Here is a 19,890-nt window from a genome sequence, read left to right as displayed (position 1 = left end):
TGCTGTCTTTCCCATCACTATGACATCACTATGACACTATCCCATCACACATGAAGAACAACAACTATGAAAGGTTTGGAGACAGGGGAGAGCCTTGATAACTGGGGCTGTAAAACATGGCTATTTATAATGTGTGATTTAGCATGTGAGAGTTGAATTCATGTTGATGAATTAAGTGTCCCAAAAGCTGCAGCAGTTGTTCCTCTAATCTCTCTCACCCTGATCTTATCAGCACGGGCACAGAACAACAAGAACAGAACAAGAACATAGATATTAGATTAGACCATTTCTGCTGTAGAAGGATGTTCTTTCTAGATTCTCCGAATTCAGTAGGAAACATGTGTCGGTGAGGAGGTAATTCACATTAATGGTTTACATTGTGTCCCTTTCAAGTTGAGCGTCCACATATAAATCCAGATGAAATGTTTGTTACAGACCAAGAACAGGTTGTTCTTGGCCAGTTGTGCTGAACTTCTGTTTGTTGTTTTAAGATGATTTTCTTTTAGCATTTAAAGCTCGAGTCCTTTAATTGAAACAATAGCAAAGCGGTCACCCTCGCCTCTGTTTTGGTCAAAAGCTGAGGAAAGGGCCTGGAGAAATGTAACCCCTCTCAAATGCATAGACATACACTACTTGACAGAAAAGTATGTGGACACCTGCTTGTCAAACATCTCATTCCAAAATGAATGGGCATTAATATGGAGTTGGTCCCCCCTTTGCTGCTTTAACAGCCTCCACTCTTCTGGGAAGGCTTTCCCACTAGATGTTGGAACATTGTTGCGCGGACTTGCTTCCATTCAGCCACAAGAGCATTAGTGAGGTCAGGCACTGATGTTCGGTGATAAGGCCTGGCTCGCAGTCGACGTTCCAATTCATCCCAAAGATGTTCGATGGGGTTGAGGTCAAGGCTCTGTGCAGGCCAGTCAAGTTTGACAAACCATTTCTGAATGGACCTCGCTTTGGGCACGGGGGCATTGTCATTTTGAAACAGGAAAGGGCCTTCCCAAAACTGTTTCCACAAAGTTGGAAGCACAAAATCGTATAGAATGTCTTTGAATGCTGTAGTGTTAATATTTCCCTTCACTGGAACTAAGGGGCCTAGCTCAAACCATGAAAAACAGCCCCAGACCATTATTCCTCATCCACCAAACTTTACAGGTTGTCACGGTTTTCTTCCTGGGAAGGAGAGGCGGACCAAAACGCAGCGTGGTTAGGGTTAAACATCTTTAATCAAGACGAATACAGAGAAAACACTACAAATATACAAAACAATAAATGTGAAAACCGAAACAGTCCTGTGTGGTGAGACAAACACAGACACGGAAACACCCACCCACAAAACTCCAAACAAAACAGGCTACCTAAATATGGTTCCCAATCAGAGACAACGACTAACACCTGCCTCTGATTGAGAACCATATCAGGCGAAACACAAAAAACAGACAAACTAGACATCCAACATAGAATGCCCGCTCAGATCACATCCTGACCAAACAAAACATAGAAACATACAAAGCAAACTATGGTCAGGGTGTGACACAGGGGCTCCCGAGTGGCTCAGCATCCCATAGAGCGAAGCGCAATTGGCCCAGCGCTGTCCGGGTTAGGGTTTGGCCGGGGTAGGCCGTCATTGTAAATAAGAATTTGTTCTTAACTGACTTGCCTAGTTAAATAAAGGTTAAATAAAAAATAAATACAGTCGGCACTATGCATTGTGGCAAGTAGCGTTCTCCTGGCATCTGCCAAACCCAGATTCGTCCGTCGGTCTGGCAGATGGTGAAGCATGAATCTACACTCCAGAGAACGTGTTTCCACTGCTCCAATGAGTCCAATGTCGGCGAGTTTTACACCACTCCAGCCAACACTTGGCATTGCACATGTGAATCTTAGGCTTGTGTGCGGCTGCACGGCCAAGGAAATCCATTTCATGAAGCTCCAGATGAAGAGTTATTGTGCTGACGTTGCTTCCAAAGGCAGTTTGGAACTCGGTAGTGAGTGTTGCAACCCAGGACAGACGATATTTATGCACTACTTCAGAACCCGGCAGTCCCATTCTGCCAGGTTCAGAACCCGGCAGTCCCATTCTGTGAACTTGTGTGGCCTACCACTTTGCAGCTGAGCTGTTAGATGTTTCCACTTCACAATAACAGCACTTACAGTTGACCGGGGCAGCTCTAGCAGGGCAGAAATTTGATGAACTGACTTGTTAGAAAGGTGGCATCCTATAACGGTGCCACGTTCAAAGTCACTGAGATCTTCAGTAAGGCCATTCTACTGCCAAGGTGTGTCTATGTAGATTGCATGGCTGTGTGCTAGATGTTTATACTCCTGTCAGCAACAAGTGTGGCTGAAATAGCTGAATCCACTAATTTGAAGGGGCGTCGACATACTTTTGTATACAGTTGAAGTTGGAAGTATACATACAATTAGGTTGGAGTCATTAAAACTTGTTTTTCAACCACCTCACACATTTCTTGTTAACAAACTATAGTTTTGGCAAGTCGGTTAGTACACCTACTTTGTTCATGACACAAGTCATTTTTCCAACAATTGTTTACAGACAGATTATTTAACTTATAATTCACTGTATCACAATTCCAGTCGGTTAGAAGTTTACATACACTAAGTTGACTGTGCCTAAACAACTTGGAAAATTCCAGAAAACGATGGCCTTAGAAGCCTCTGATTGGCTAATTGACATCATTTGAGTCAATTGGAGGTGTACCTGCTGATGTATTTCAAGGCCTACCTTCAAACTCAGTGTCTCTTTGCTTGACATCATGGGAAAATCAAGAGAAATCAGCCAAGACCTCAGAAAAAAAATTGTAGACCTCCACAAGTCTGGTTCATCCTTGGGAGCAATTTACAAACACCTGAAGGTACCACGTTCATCTGTACAAACAATAGTATGCAAGTATAAACACCATGGGACCACACAACCGACATATCGCTCAGGAAGGAGACGCGTTCTGTCTCCTAGAGATGAACGTACTTTGGTGCGAAAAGTGTGAATCAATCCCAGAACAACAGCAAAGGACCCTGTGAAGACACTGGATTCAACAGGTACAAAAGTACAGTGCCTTGCGAAAGTATTCGGCCCCCTTGAACTTTGCGACCTTTTGCCACATTTCAGGCTTCAAATAAAACTGTATTTTTTTGTGAAGAATCAACAACAAGTGGGACACAATCATGAAGTGGAACGACATTTTTTGGATATTTCAAACTTTTTTAACAAATCAAAAACTGAAAAAATTGGGCGTGCAAAATTATTCAGCCCCTTTACTTTCAGTGCAGCAAACTCTCTCCAGAAGTTCAGTGAGGATCTCTGAATGATCCAATGTTGACCTAAATGACTAATGATGATAACTACAATCCACCTGTGTGTAATCAAGTCTCCGTATAAATGCACCTGCACTGTGGTATGTTTGAAGCCTGAAATGTGGCAAAAGGTCGCAAAGTTCAAGGGGGCCGAATACTTTCGCAAGGCACTGTATCTATATCCACAGTAAAATGAGTCCTATATCGACATAACCTGAAAGGCCGCTCAGCAAGGAAGAAGCCACTGCTCCAAAACCACTATAAAAAAATCCAGACTAGGGACAAAGATCGTACTTTTTGGAGAAATGTCCTCTGGTCTGATGAAACAAAAATAGAACTGTTTGGCCATAATGAACATCGTTATGTTAGGAGGAAAAAGGGGGAGGCTTGCAAGCTGAAGAACACCATCCCAACCGTGAAGCACGGGGGTAGGCGCTTCATGTTGTGGGGGTGCTTGCTGCAGGAGGGTCTGGGGTACTTCACAAAATAGATGGCATCATGATGATGGAAAATTGTGTATATATTAAAGCAACATCTCAAGACAGGAAGTTAAAGCTTGGTCGCAAATGGGTCTTCCAAATGGACAATGACCCCAAGCATACTTCCAAAGTTGTGGCAAAATGGCTTAAGGACAATAAAGTCAAGGTATTGGAGTGGCCATCACAAAACCCTGACCTCAATCCTATAGAAAATGTGTGGGCAGAACTGAAAAAGCGTGTGCGAGCAAGGAGATCCAAGTTAAACAGTTTAAAGGCAATGCTAACAAATACTAATTGATTGTATGTAAACTTCTGACCCACTGGGAATGTGATGAAAGAAATAAAAGCTGAAAGTAATCATTCTCTCTACTATTATTCTGACATTTCACATTCTTGAAATAAAGTGGTGATCCTAACTGACCTAAGACAGGGAATATTTACTCTGATAAAATGTCAGGAATTGTGAACAACTTAGTATAAATGTATTTGGCTAAGGTATATGTAAACTTCTAACTTCAACTGTATATAGTGTAGCTATGGATACAAGGACTGACCATCCACCCAATATGTTTTACATTTATTTATTAGGCAACTCAGTTAAGAACAAATTCTTATTTTACAATGACGGCCTATCCCGGTAAAACCCAGACGACGCTGGACCAATTGTGTGCCGCCCTATGGGACAGCCCGAAATTGAACCAGGATCTGTAGTGAGGCCTCTATCACTGAGATGCAATGCCTGCTCCACTCGGGAACCTAATATCAATATTCTATATCAATATTCTGTTTTTAACCATGTTTTGAGGCTAGGCTATACAGTGTTTGTTGACATTTAAATTCTTTACAAACATTGGAGTAAAACAAGCTTATATTTTGGAAACTAATGGAGTATGACAGTCGAACTAAGCTTATGAGGCATTTATTGGTTACACTATACATACAAAGTATATGGAAGCCTCTTTAAATTATTTTATAATAAGAAAAATATCATTTAATTTAGCTGAATTCAATTACATTTTCCCCATTCCGGAGCTAGTGCACCAAGGATGTGGCTAAATTGAGTGTAAAAATTATAATTTGAAATGGTAAATTTAGAGTTATTTGGCAACTTTTGTAATGATACAAACCATAGAATGCCTTAGAAATCAAAAGATACTGTATATAGGCAACATTATGCGGCTATACGCTATTGATGATTTGAGAAGGTTGCCTCAGGCTGCACAGCTGTTCTCTCATCAAGTGATCATATTTTCACCCATCAGACTATTCTCAATTTAATCTTATGTTTACTAATATGTCTAAAAATTAAAATAAACATTTTTAAAAAATGATTTAGAATGGCCCATTATCAAAAGGGCACGAACAGGCTCATGGGAAAAATGCATCTTTATGCACTCGAATAGCGTATGAAGGCCACACGCTTTCCCGCAGGGCAGTTTTTCAATGATACTGGTTAGGCTACTTCGGTTTTATAGCGGAGCATGTGCTTAATATGAGCAGCTGAGAAATAAATATAAGATAACTTATTCCACTCCACGTATGCCTTGGGCTCTCCAACCATGTTCCTGCAGCTACCCAGTGCCTAATTTGGGAAAACAAGTGAAATGTCTTAAGAAACATCGAAAGTAACATGTTTTTGCAACTTAACGTATTTCACTAAACTGTTGCCAGCCCCTCTGCATGCTGGAGAAAGTAAAAAAGGAGAGAGAGCAGGAGATTAGAAACACATAGAGGTGAGAGATTATGTATAGCTAAAGGTAATGTGTCACTCAATTCATTAAGAAACAATTCCCTATTAATATAGCCATTCAACATCAAATACAAATTCACCATAATTGTAGGCTAACTGTAAGCCACCTGGCATAAACAATGAACCAACAGCATCGGCTAGGGCTATACGGGGGTTCTGCTATGTGTAATACATAGCATTACACATATTACACATATGCGGTAGGCTAATTATTGTATGACAGCACAATAATAATTTGAATTCAGGTCATTTTAGGGGGGCTTGTGCTCATATAAGCCTATACATATGCATAACCTCTAAGATGCTTATGGATGTTTTGAATGAATCATCACCTTAGAAAAGCTGTCCATTTTGTTGTGTTAGGCTTTGAAACGACATCCACAATGACCGTGTTTTACACTCAGTTTCAACCTGCTGTTGAACTTCTTTCTTCAAATTGATCATCACAGTGAGGTGAGTCTGAAAAGGACCATAGCGTTTTGATGTGATTTTTGATTGCATTTTCATTCATGTCAGAGCGGTTAGAGGGACAATAGAGCCCTAGAGTGCCAGGTCATTAGGACCTGATGGTCGTTATCAAGTTGGGTACTACCAACGCATATCCAGAGTGCATAAGAGGAGATTACCATGACTCAACGATCATGTGGAATTTTACTGCGGTCATGACTCATGACTGCAGGTGTGGCGGTGATACAGTCTCCGTAACAGCTATACTCACCAGACATATCACCCATTTAGCACGTTTGGGATGCTCTGGATCAACGTGTATGATAGCGCGTTCCAGTTCCTGCCTCATAACCGGCAACTTTGCACAGTCACAATCAACAGCCTGATCAACTCTATGTGAAGGAGATGTGTCGCGCTACATGAGGCAAATAGTGGTCACACCAGATACTGACTAGTATTCTGATCCAGACACCAAGCTTTTTTTAAAGGTATCTGTGTCTAACAAATGCATATCGGTATTCCCAGTCATGTGAAATCCCTAGATTATTAAACTATGTTATTTTATTTAAATTGACCGATTTCCTAATATGAACTGTAATTCAGTCAAATCTTTGAAATGATTGCATGTCGCGTTTATATTTTTGTTCAGTGTAGCAACTAAGGATTCTAGCTTTAACTGGTAATTTTATATTTTTGTATAATTGGTTAGTGCTTTGAACTCTCTAAAAACCCAAGTGATTACTATCCTCAATGTATGAGCATCAGCCACAGGAAGACTGAAAGACGCCTATTGTTGTTTCTGTGCAATTTATAACTCTGGAAAGACGTAAGAGATGTGCCAATTTCGGATTCTGGAAAATGTATGTATAGCTGGTCATTGGTTCAAACTGACACACAAGGATGTTTGTTTTCCTCCAGTTCCATGAAATCCATGAAATATATAACGAGGTTGGTTATATCACCGTTTCATAGAAAATACATTTGGTAAGTGACATCCTGCTGATAGACATCAATGGCTCACCACATGTCCGTCTCACACAATGCCACAGAAAACAGGTTGACTCCTCTGTCTCCTCTCTCTCTCCTCTCCTCTGTCTCCTCTCTCTGTCTCCTCTCTGTCTCCTCTCTCTGTCTCCTCTCCTCTCCTCTGTCTCCTCTCCTCTGTCTCTGTCTCCTCTGTCTCCTCTCCTCTCTGTCTCCTCTCCTCTGTCTCCTCTCCTCTGTCTCCTCTTCTCTGTCTCCTCTCCTCTGTCTCCTCTCCTCTGTGTCCTCTCCTCTGTCTCCTCTCCTCTGTCTCCTCTCCTCTGTGTCCTCTCCTCTCTCCTCTCCTCTTCTCTGTCTCCTCTCCTCTGTCTCCTCTCCTCTTTCTCCTCTCCTCTGTCTCCTCTCCTCTGTCTCTGTCTCCTCTGTCTCCTCTCCTCTGTCTCCTCTTCTCTGTCTCCTCTCCTCTGTCTCCTCTCCTCTGTCTCCTCTCCTCTGTCTCCTCTCCTCTGTCTCCTCTCCTCTGTCTCCTCTCCTCTGTCTCCTCTCCTCTGTCTCCTCTCCTCTGTCTCCTCTCCTCTGTCTCCTCTCCTCTGTCTCCTCTCCTCTGTCTCCTCTCTCTCCTCTCCTCTGTCTCCTCTCCTCTGTCTCCTCTCCTCTGTCTCCTCTCTCTGTCTCCTCTCCTCTCTCTCCTCTCTCTCTCCTCTCTGTCTCCTCTCCTCTGTCTCCTCCTCTGTCTCCTCTCCTCTGTCTCCTCTCCTCTGTCTCCTCTCTCTGTCTCCCTCTCTGTCTCCTCTCCTCTGTCTCCTCTCTGTCTCCTCTCTGTCCTCTCCTCTGTCTCCTCTCCTCTGTCTCCTCTCCTCTGTCTGTCTCTCTCCTCTGTCTCCTCTTTCTCCTCCTCTCCTCTGTGCTCCTCTCCTCTGTCTCCTCTCCTCTGTCTCTCTGTCTCCCTCTGTGTGCTCTCCTCTGTCTCCTCTCCTCTGTGTCCTCTCTCTGTCTCTCTCCTCTGTCTCCTCTCCTCTGTCTCCTCTCCTCTGTCTCCTCTCCTCTGTGTCCTCTCCTCTGTCTCCTCTCCTCTGTGTCCTCTCCTCTGTCTCCTCTCCTCTGTGTCCTCTCCTCTGTGTCCTCTCCTCTGTCTCCTCTCCTCTGTCTCCTCTCCTCTGTGTCCTCTCCTCTGTCTCCTCTCCTCTGTGTCCTCTCCTCTGTCTCCTCTCCTCTGTGTCCTCTCCTCTGTCTCCTCTCCTCTGTCTCCTCTCCTCTGTGTCCTCTCCTCTGTCTCCTCTCCTCTGTCTCCTCTCCTCTGTGTCCTCTCCTCTGTCTCCTCTCCTCTGTCTCCTCTCCTCTGTCTCCTCTCCTCTGTCTCCTCTCTCTGTCTCCTCTCCTCTGTCTCCTCTCCTCTGTGTCCTCTCCTCTGTGTCCTCTCCTCTGTCTCCTCTTCTCTGTCTCCTCTCCTCTGTCTCCTCTCCTCTGTGTCCTCTCCTCTGTCTCCTCTCCTCTGTCTCCTCTCCTCTGTGTCCTCCTCTGTCTCCTCTCCTCTGTCTCTTCTCTCTTTCTCCTCTCCTCTGTCTCCTCTCCTCTGTGTCCTCTCCTCTGTCTCCTCTCCTCTGTCTCCTCTTCTCTGTCTCCTCTCCTCTGTCTCCTCTCCTCTGTGTCCTCTCCTCTGTCCTCTCCTCTGTCTCCTCTCCTCTGTCTCCTCTCCTCTGTCTCCTCTCCTCTGTGTCCTCTCCTCTGTGTCCTCTCCTCTGTCTCCTCTCCTCTGTCTCCTCTCCTCTGTGTCCTCTCCTCTGTGTCCTCTCCTCTGTCTCCTCTCCTCTGTCTCCTCTCCTCTGTCTCCTCTCCTCCTCCTCTGTGTCCTCTCCTCTGTCTCCTCTCTGTCTCCTCTCTCTGTCTCCTCTCCTCTGTCTCCTCTCCTCTGTGTCCTCTCCTCTGTGTCCTCTCCTCTGTCTCCTCTCCTCTGTGTCCTCTCCTCTGTCTCCTCTCCTCTGTGTCCTCTCCTCTGTCTCCTCTCTCTGTCCTCTCCTCTGTCTCCTCTCCTCTGTGTCCTCTCCTCTGTCTCCTCTTCTCTGTCTCCTCTCCTCTGTGTCCTCTCCTCTGTGTCCTCTCCTCTGTGTCCTCTCCTCTGTCTCCTCTCCTCTGTCTCCTCTCCTCTGTCTCCTCTCCTCTGTGTCCTCTCCTCTGTCTCCTCTCCTCTGTCTCCTCTCCTCTGTGTCCTCTCCTCTGTCTCCTCTCCTCTGTCTCCTCTCCTCTGTGTCCTCTCCTCTGTGTCCTCTCCTCTGTCTCCTCTCCTCTGTCTCCTCTTCTCTGTCTCCTCTCCTCTGTCTCCTCTCCTCTGTGTCCTCTCCTCTCTCTCTCCTCTCCCCAAATTTCTAGTATTTGTTTATTTTAAAGCAAATTTAAGTGTGACAATTCTCCCTTTAACTTTTCTCAGCCTGTCAAACATAACAGGGAGTTTGTGATGTCATGTTGCAGCATTCCTATGAATGATTTGTTCCTGTTCTTTCTGAATGAATGTCTGTCCCGTATTGATCTTAGAACATATATGTGATCATATTGTTGTTGAGAACACCTTTGAGTCAGGTTGTAGTTCCTCTGTGCTACCTCCTGTTCATCAGGGCGAGATGAAGTAACGCTGGTCACGCTCTACTGATAGCATGGCGCTTCAACCTTTTTATTTATGGCCATATTATTATCTAACCACTGCTTGTGTGTGTGGTGAGGGTAAAGTCATGTTTAGAGTGAGGTAATCGCTAGCTGCTATTACTTTGCACTACTCACATTAGAGTATAAAACATCCCACCTTTCTATAGATGGAATGTGAAGATTGAGTATAAATTATCTCTTCATATATGCACACACACACACACACACACACACACACACACACACACACACACACACACACACACACACACACACACACACACACACACACACACACACACACACACACACACACACACACACACACACACACACACACACACACACACACACACACATATTTAGCAGATTTTCTCACAGGTGCAGCAAAATGCTTACGTTTCTAGCTCCAACAATGCAGTAATAACTCAAATCCAACACAGAAAAATTATGAAATTAAGAAATATCAGAACGAGCAATGTCAAAATCCAGAGATATAAATATACACTCAAACATTAAGAACACCTTCCTAATGTTGATTTGTACCCTCTTTTGCCCTCAGAACTGCCTTAATTCGTCGGGGCATGGACTCTACAAGGTGTCGACATCTTTCCACAGGGATGCTGGCCCATGTTGACTCCAATGCTTCCCACAGTTGTGTCAAGTTGGCTGGATGTCCTTTGGGTGGGGGACCATTCTTGATGCACACAGGAAACTGTTGAGTGTAAAAAACCAAGCAGTGTTGCAGTTCTTGACACACTCAAACCGGTGCGCTTGACACCTACTACCACACCCCGTTCAAAGGCACTTGAATCTTATGTCTTGCCCATTCACCCTCTGAATGAGGGGGGTGGAGACACCTGGAGGGGGGTGGAAACAATCAGACAAACACGCAACTTTTCTACCCTGTTTGGAGAAAAACAATGCTTAATGCTTTAACGGCAGACAAATCCCTAGGATACACGTACACAGAGTAAAGTGGGTAAAACTTGGCTTCTGGTGAAGAGTCCACTGTGCAAAGTTCATATAATGTAAATAATAGTTAATGTTGTTGATTGAGTCCTGATGTTCAGAAGAGGCTGTAATAGGTTAAAGTGGTACTTCTGACTATTCACAGCAGATTCAAAACTCTTCAACAGCTCCTTGATGGTACTGGCTGTTCATGGTAGATATTCCTTACACGCAATGACTACATCAAGCTTTTGACTCTACAAACTCGTTGGATGAATTTGCAGTTTGTTTTTCATGTTTTGCCCAATAGTAACTGAATGGTGAATGGTGACTTGAGTCATTTTCTTTCTAAGTGAGTAGATAAGATGTTTGTGAACACTTCTAGATTAATCCTGATAATGCCATGATTAAGAAAAATCACACACACACACGCACGCACGCGCACATGCACACGCACACGCACACACACACACACACAATACATCAGAAATCCACCTGGAGACATTATGGCATCAGTAATATTATCAGAGATATTGAGGCTACATTCTACCACATACGACAACTAGGTAGGGGTTAGCAGGACACTTTTTTATCAGAGAAACATTGGTGTAGTGTGCAAGCTTTATTATGTACCATACCTGAGCTAATTACAGCCTGGCAAAAAACAAGGGTTGATTGTGAAATGTTATTTTACCTAAAACTCTCAACCTGCCCCCACTCTTACCTCTCTTTAAAAAATATCTATATATTTTTTTAACTAAATCTCTTCATCTACCCCTCTCTTTCTGTCTCTCTCCATCAACAAATGTGTCCAATGACAGTGCTCAGGGATAGGAAATGGAGGGTGATGCTATATTTAGAATCAGGGAAGGAGGGCAAGCTAAGGGAGAGAGAGAGAGAGAGAGAGAGAGAGAGAGAGAGAGAGAGAGAGAGAGAGAGAGAGAGAGAGAGAGAGAGAGAGAGAGAGAGAGAGAGAATGAGAAAAGAGAGAGAGAGAGAGAGAGAGTGAGAAGAGAGGAGAGAGAGAAAGAGAAAGAGAAAGAGAGAGAGAGAGAGAGAGAGAGAGAGAGAGAGAGAGAGAGAGAGAGAGGATATAAATCCGCAGTCTACTGCTGCCTCAGGACAGACACTGTCAGAGACAGTTAGAGCCACAGAGCTCAGAGACCAGCATCGCTGCTTCTCTTTTTTTAAAGCTACACAGCCAGATCTTATCTGCACAGACGTTCATTCACAGATTCTCCTGAAGAGTTAACGAGAGAGGCCACACACTACAGGAGCAGAGAAAAGACTTGGATATACACCACAGCTTTTAATACAGGTGAGTCTGCAAAGCAGTTGTGCTAAATACCATTAAACCAACAGGCTTAACTACTGTATTAGGTTATACACATAATGCTAATATACAGGTCACTGCCAAAATAATGGAAACCCTTCAGTAAATGAGAGTTCTGGCGGCTCTGTTATGGTGATTTTTCTTTGCATGGTTTAGGTTCACTCAACCCCTACGAGGACAAGGTAAACGCCAATGAATACACAGCAGTCTAAGACACTGCATCTCAGTGCTAGAGGCGTCACTACAGATCCTGGTTAGATTCCAGGCTGTATCACAACCGGCCGTCATTGGGAGTCCCATAGGGCTGCGCACAATTGGCCCAGCGTCGTCCGGGTTAGGGTTTGGCCAGGGTTGGCCGTCATTGTAAATAAAAATTGTTCATAACTGACTTGTCTAGTTAAATAAAGGTTAAATAAACAATAAATAAAATAACCTTCAACCTATGGTGAAGCACTTCTATCCTGATGGGAGTGGATGACAATGCCTCCGTCCACAGGGCATGAGTCATCACTGAATGGTTTGATGAGCATGAAAACTATGTAAACCATATGCCATGGCCATCTCAGTTATCAGATCTCAACCCAATTGAACACTTAAGGGTGAATCTGGGGCGGCACCTGAGACAGTGTTTTCCACCACCATCAACAAATCACCAAATTCTGGAATTTCTTATGGAAAACGGTGTTGCATCCCTCCAACAGAGTTCCAGACACTTGTAGAATCTATGCCACGCTGCAATGAAACTGCTCTGGCTCGTGGTGCCCAACGCCCTATTAAGACACTTTATGTTGGTGTTTCCATTATTTTGGCAATTACCTGTGTCTTTGCTATGTATAGGAAGAATGCTAGTCTGGTTCTGAGTCACTGTATACCAGCTTCTATATTTAGCAGTTGTTCCAACTTGAAGGATACTGACAGAGGCTGGCTTTAGGGTTTGGCTGGAGCCATTTATGACATTGAGGTTGGTACTGAAATACTCTGTGGGCTGCATTCAGGGCTGAAACAATATGGGTGGCATAAGAAAATATAGGCTACAGTATGTGGTTCTGGCTGGTTCTGGCAGGTTCTGGTATAGAATGGAGTTAGGTTACCTGGTATAGAATGGTGTTAGGTTACCTGGTATAGAATGATGTTAGGTTACCAAGAATATAATTGTGTTAGGTTACCAAGAATATAATTGTGTTATGTTACCAGGTATAAATGGTATTAGGTTACCAGGTATAAATGGTGTTAGGTTACCAGGTATAGAATGGTGTTAGATTACCAGGTATAAATGGTGTTAGGTTACCAAGAATATAATTGTGTTAGGTTACCAGGTATAGAATGGTGTTAGGTTACCAGGTATAGAATGGTGTTAGGTTACCAGGTATAAATGGTGTTAGGTTACCAAGAATATAATTGTGTTAGGTTACCAGGTATAGAATGGTGTTAGGTTACCAGGTATAGAGTGGTGTTAGGTTACCAGGTATAAATGGTGTTAGGTTACCAGGTATAGAGTGGTGTTAGGTTACCAGGTATAGAATGGTGTTGATGGGGAGCATTGAAAGGAGCAGTGATCAAATATGATTAATCAGAGTATGCATAAGATACCCATTTCCCAAATGTCAGACCCCACGTCCATGAGGACAGTCACTCTGATATTATTCGAATATTATCTCTTGGTGACTGACGTATTTCTGTCCATCTCTCCCAGCAGCCAAGAGTCCCATGTCCAAACCGGTGTACCAGAAGAGGAGATTACAGCTGCCCACTATCAGCGAGGGCTACGAGGACCTGGTCAGAGACATGAACCAGACGAACCAGTCCAACACCCTTCACTCTGCCCGGCCTAGCAACCACCCAGGGCCCTGTCCACACACCCTCTCCTCAGAGGACTACCTGCTGTCCATCTGCCACCTGGCTCACCCCACCTCCCTTCACACCAATGGCATCATCAACCCTCACCAGCAGGTATCGCTGCACCAGAGGTCAAGGCTGCCACCTTGGCCTCTTGCTGTGCAAGATGAAAACTCTCCAAAGACCACTGCACTTTGTCCCAGGGAAAAGTCCCATGGGAAGGACAGGCCTGGGATGTTCTCTGACTTCATCACTGTATGCGGCAGACAGGGGAAAGATTCCAACTGCGATGAGCCTGAGTTTGGTTGCCTTGGTGCGTCAGACCCCTTAGAGTTCCTGTACGGCAGCCCCGCCCACTCCACCTGTCAATCAGGGAATTGGGTTTAAGGAGACATGGGGTGGCGTCTGAGGGCCAGTCCCACCCACAAGCACACAGTTACCCCCGCTCTTGCCTCTCTGACCTGCCCTCTGACTTCCAGAAGAATCGTAAGAGCAGCTGCCCTGAGTTCAGTGACACAGCAACCCCTGACTGTGGCTCCTCCCCCTCTGACCTCACCACACAGCCCCCACAGACATGCACACCTAGACAGGGATCTGCAGAACAGCTACAGGCTAGGATAAGTAGTCCATTATTAAACAAAGAAAAATAAGGGGGACGAAGAGAGGGAGAGAGAGAGTAAGGAGGAGGAGAGAGAGAGAGGGAGAGAGAGAGTAAGGAGGAGGAGAGAGAGAGAGAGAGAGAGAGTAAGGAGGAGGAGAGAGAGAGGGAGAGAGAGAGTAAGGAGGAGGAGAGAGAGAGGGAGAGAGAGAGTAAGGAGGGGGAGAGAGAGAGGGAGAGAGAGAGTAAGGAGGAGGAGAGAGAGAAGGAGAGCTCTACAAATTTTTTTTATCTGATCTCTCAGTGGATCTCAGATTGTTGTTGTGTCTGGAAGGAGACCCGTGTACGAGTTTGTATCCTCGCAGGTATATAGAGCTACCAGACACTGAACCTCATCAACAGACTATAGATCTTTGTGACATGAGATGTACAATGACAAGACACCATAGTTTCACTATAACAGTAGATGCCTGCTGAATTGACACGATGGCAAATAGATGCTGATCTATGACAAATGGCACTGAAATATAGATAAAGATCTAGCCAATAGACTGTTGCAAATGAGACATATGGAACCAACAGACTTTTCATTCAACATAATATGTGAGATTGAGCCAAGAAAACAACATGATTATGTATTGTGTATCTATGGTGTGCTTAAGGACATTTTCGTGTTGCTGTATACAATTAATACATGACTGATCATACCTGCATACTTTTTTATACCGCTCTGTGTATCTGTAGAGTGAATTGATTAAAAAAACATGTTTTTAATACAGTGTCCGATGATTGTAAACCTAAGACTGTTTTCAGGGTGTGATCATTTGTTTGTGGGAACACGTGTCAGAAACCCAATATCCTCTGGTTCTGGCAATGGCTGAATGATTCCGAAGAGGCAAACAGAAGCATTTTGATTCCAAGAGTGAAGAGGCACGCAGAACAAACAACATCCTGCTATATCAACATACAGACAAAAAGGCACAACAGAATTTGGATAAGGAGTTATTTCAGATTAAATATGCAAACAAAACTCTCTTTACATCAGTGATGATCAATCTATAAGTGTGTGCAGGCTTTAGTGTTAGGGTTAGGGTTATGGCTAGGGTTAGGGTTATGGCTAGGGTTAGGGTTATGGCTAGGGTTCGGGTTAGGGTTATGGCTAGTGTTAGTGTTAGGGTTATGGCTAGTGTTAGTGTTAGGGTTATGGCTAGGGTTAGAGTTATGGCTAGGGTTAGGGTTATGGCTAGGGTTAGGGTTATGGCTCGGGTTAGGGTTAGGGTTATGGCTAGTGTTAGGGTTAGGGTTGAGCCAGTGTGTGGACACAAAGCTAGGGTTAGGATTGAACCGAGGTGTGGCCATGAAGCTAAGGTCAAGGTTGAACCGGGGTGTGGATATAATGCTAGAGTTAGGGTTGAGCCAGGGTTTGGACATGAAGCTAGGGTCAAGTTTGAACAGGTGTTTGGACATGAAGCTAGGGTCAAGGTTGAACAGGTGTTTGGACATGAAGCTAGGGTCAAGGTTGAGCCGGGGTGAGGACATGAGCTATGGTCAAGGTTGAGCCGGGGTGTGGACATGAAGCTAGGGTCAAGGTGAGGACATGAGCTAGGGTCAAGGTTGAGCCGGGGTGGACATGAGGAGTGTCAATGAGCCGGGTGAGGACATGAGCTAGGGTCAAGGTTGAGCCGGGGTGAGGACATGAGGCTAGTGTCAAGGTTGAGCCGGGGTGGACATGAGGCTAGTGTCAAGGTTGCCGGGGTGTGGACATGAGGCTAGGGTCAAGGTTGAGCCTAGGGGGTGAGGACATGAAGCTAGGGTCAAGGTTGAGCCGGGGTGTGGACATGAAGCTAGGGTCAAGGTTGAGCCGGGGTGTGGACATGAAGCTAGGGTCAAGGTTGAGCCGGGGTGTGGACATGAGCTAGGGTCAAGGTTGAGCCGGGGTGTGGACATGAAGCTAGGGTCAAGGTTGAGCCCGGGTGAGGACATGAGCTAGGGTCAAGGTTGAGCCGGGGTGTGGACATGAGGCTAGTGTCAAGGTTGAGCCGGGGTGAGGACATGAAGCTAGGGTCAAGGTTGAGCCGGGGTGTGGACATGAGACTAGTGTTAGGGTTATGGCTAACCTCTCAGGATCTGCCATGGCCAACCCTGGTAAGAATGAACCAGCAGAGGGCAGCCTGAGGACTCCTGAAAGGAGACAACACTCAGACAGGTTCATTAATGATGCTACAGTTATGATAATACTTAGTAAATAGTCTCTAAAAGCAGATCTATGGCTCTACATTTATTCACTGTATATACAAAGCAAATGGCTCCACTTGTAGTCAGAGAGAAGCAGGACAAAACCATTTACTCCATATAATGAGAGGAAGAGTATTACACACGCACAAGCACACACAGTCTAAGCATACACCACAGACAACAACTGCACTGGCAGGCATGGGCACACGCACACACACACTCTGTTTGTTTAACCTGATCAACCCCGTCCAAAAAAGGAATGAGATAAGGTGACTGACGAACATTATGTTTGTGTTTTGACTGACCTTGTGTTTTTGGTCATTTGTTATCTATTAGATAAAAACACACATTTCAATCCAGTTCTTTTTATTGGTATTTTCTTTCACAGTGACAGTAAACAATGCTGGAAGTACAGTACATTGCACACGTGGTTTTATACATTCGATATACCATGGGAACATGTTTTTTGAACGAGGTAGGAATGTATATATGCCCATACGAAAATATAAAATACTAAAGTAATACTTTCATAATACAGTGAATGGCTTACACAGTCACATCCATAATTAGAGCAATAATAATCTGCCCTCTCCTACTGGTCTGTGGGGGAAGAGATGATGACGCTCTAGCTAAGTGTTCCTCTGTGATTTCATTCTCTGTTGTTTCTGTATAGGAAGAGTGCTTTTGCTGTGTGGTGGTTTGGATTGGAGCTGTGGTCAGCTTTATACTGATATCCTACTTTTGTTTTGAGCTAGGTGAGTGTCAAGTGTCAAATATCAAGTGACATTTAAGATGTTTCCAACGACGGCAGACAGTTACCTATACGGTATTAGTCCAAAAAGATAACAGACAAGAAAACCAATGTATTACTTTCAAAACATCACTGTTTTAGTTTGAGGTGTATGTCTTTTTGAAAATGATTATTGTTCTTGATATGGCACTGCAATACAAACGAAGCAAGCAATTTCTAAGTATGACCTCATCCTCCTTTGAAATGTTTCTCCCCTTCGCTCATCAGAATGAGACAGCAGGAGCATCGTGTACCTTTGCTCACCTATAACTGGTGATCCGGACACGTACACACACTTTGCATCGCTATTAAAAAAAATAACATGAAATATTGACTGGTATCTAACATAGAAGTGTGACCTGACAGAAGGCAGCCTACAGTGGAGAAAGAGCAGGGTTAACTACGGCTACATCTGCCCACAGCAAATCTCTAAGGCCTTTTCTAACTGATTGGAAAACCAAGTCGGGATGTAAAACCAAACTACATGAGATTTGAGAGATGTGACACAGACATACCCTCAAATCATGCATGCTGTCTCTACTGTAGCTTTAATGGAAAGTGCGTCAAAGCACTGCTTTTTAAGAACAATGTGAACATTCAAGACAGGAAGTACCTGTCTAAAGCCTTATTCCAAATCAAAACCCCTATAAGTGGTCATTATGAAGTGCTTTTACATCATCATGAAGTGCCTCTAGAGCATATGAGAGGCCTATAATTAACTTAAATGTATAAAGGCAGTGTGTGGCTAGTGGCTAAACTTACTTCACCACAGGTCTCCTCAGTCAGAATGGACTTTGTTTAGACTCTTTCCCTGCCGATGACGTGGATGTCGATTAAGGCAGCCCCCCACACCTGATTCAGAGGGGTTGGGTTAAATGTGGAAAACACATCTCAGTTGAATGCATTCAGTTGTACAACTGACTAGGCATCCCCCTTTCCTTTCCTTTCCAGTGTTGACCATGTGGAGATGTCATTCTCATCTCATTCCAATGTCTCAGTTGGTCAAAGCACTGTGCTTGAGTACGTCACCAAAGTTATGGGTTTGATCTTGCATACACATACACTGAAACCGACAATCTGTGTTATATGTGAAGCTTTGATTGAAAGTGCCTGCTAAATGACCTTAATGTTTACTTTAACGTTGCGCTATATCAGCTGGCCATAAGTCTCTTTCCCCCCTCTCCCATAACCTTGGTGTTGGTTGACCTCCAGAGACATAAGGCATCTCATTTGACTTTCTCTAAGCTGTCATCTACACTTCACTTCCCATAGCGTGTTTCAGACTCCTTTTAACCCAGGATGGCACCAAAAAAGACATTCCCTTTTAGTCCAGAACTGAGCTCACTGCAACTACAGACCAAAAAACAGGACCTGAAACTAATGTTTCCCCATCTTTCTGGGGATATTATCTCTACATTTGTGACTTAACCTTTACCAAAAACTTTTTTTAAAGAGACAGGGAGAATGAAGAATGAATGAAGACCGAAAGACAAGAGTCTCTTCATAGTAGCTCCAAGACAGTAACATTAATGTACATAATTTGTCCTAAGCATACCACCCTGCATCCCACTACTAGCTTGCCTCTGAAGCTAAGCAGTGTTGGTCCTGGTTGGGAGACCAGATGTTGCTTAGAAGTGGTGTTGGAGGGCCAGTAGGAGGCACTCTTGCCCCATATTGCCCTGTGTGGGGTACTGTCATTTGGCTGGGATGTTAAAGGGTGTCCTGACTTGCTGTGGTCAATAAAGACCCCATGGCACTTATTGTCAGAGTAGGGCTGTTAACCCTGATTTCCTGGCTAAATTCCCAATCTGGCCCTCATACCATCATGGCCACCTAATCATTACCAGCTTCCAATTGACTCATTTGTCCCCCTTTAACTATTCCCCAGGTTGTTGCTGTAAATGAGAATGTGACCTCAGCCCAAAAAATTATTAGTCTCAATAAAATACTATGCAATGGATTGGAACACACAATTACAACAAATCAAGCATATACACAATGTGAGCTAGAGGCAAAGTTCTGTTTGTCAACTGACCTTAACACATAACCCAGAAAATGTACTCTTGGTGTAAAAATGCATGTCACACGAGGTTTCACATTTTCTGAGAGGGAATAGAAAGGTGAGAATTGTAAAGCTTTTCACCACAGCTGCAGAGACACTAGAGGTGTTAACCACACTGGCTCTGTTGACTAGTGGTGTGATGAGAGCAGAGCCGCAAAGAACTGGACTGGCTGATACCAAACTCAAAGTCTTCCTGACTTCAGAGTCCAGAAAGGCTGTTTTGATTTTGTCGGCACGATGCATTGATAATGAATGTGGCTGTGTTTTTACTGGTTGGTTCTCCTCCAGTCTTTGTCACTCAAACACCCCCATGGCCAACCACACACAGCTCCTGAGTGCTGCCCCCTTCCACTACAACTGTTGGAGTTTCAATTCTTAACAAGGACTAGTAACATTTGTTCAAACTGTTGTGTGGATTAGTGGCAGATAATATTTTTTACAAAATCAAGGTCCTTATGGGAAACGTGTTT

Source organism: Oncorhynchus keta, chromosome 30, assembly GCF_023373465.1.
Source record: "Oncorhynchus keta strain PuntledgeMale-10-30-2019 chromosome 30, Oket_V2, whole genome shotgun sequence".
NCBI classification, from domain to species: Eukaryota; Metazoa; Chordata; class Actinopteri; order Salmoniformes; family Salmonidae; genus Oncorhynchus; species Oncorhynchus keta.
Note: the sequence above shows the minus strand (reverse complement) of the source record.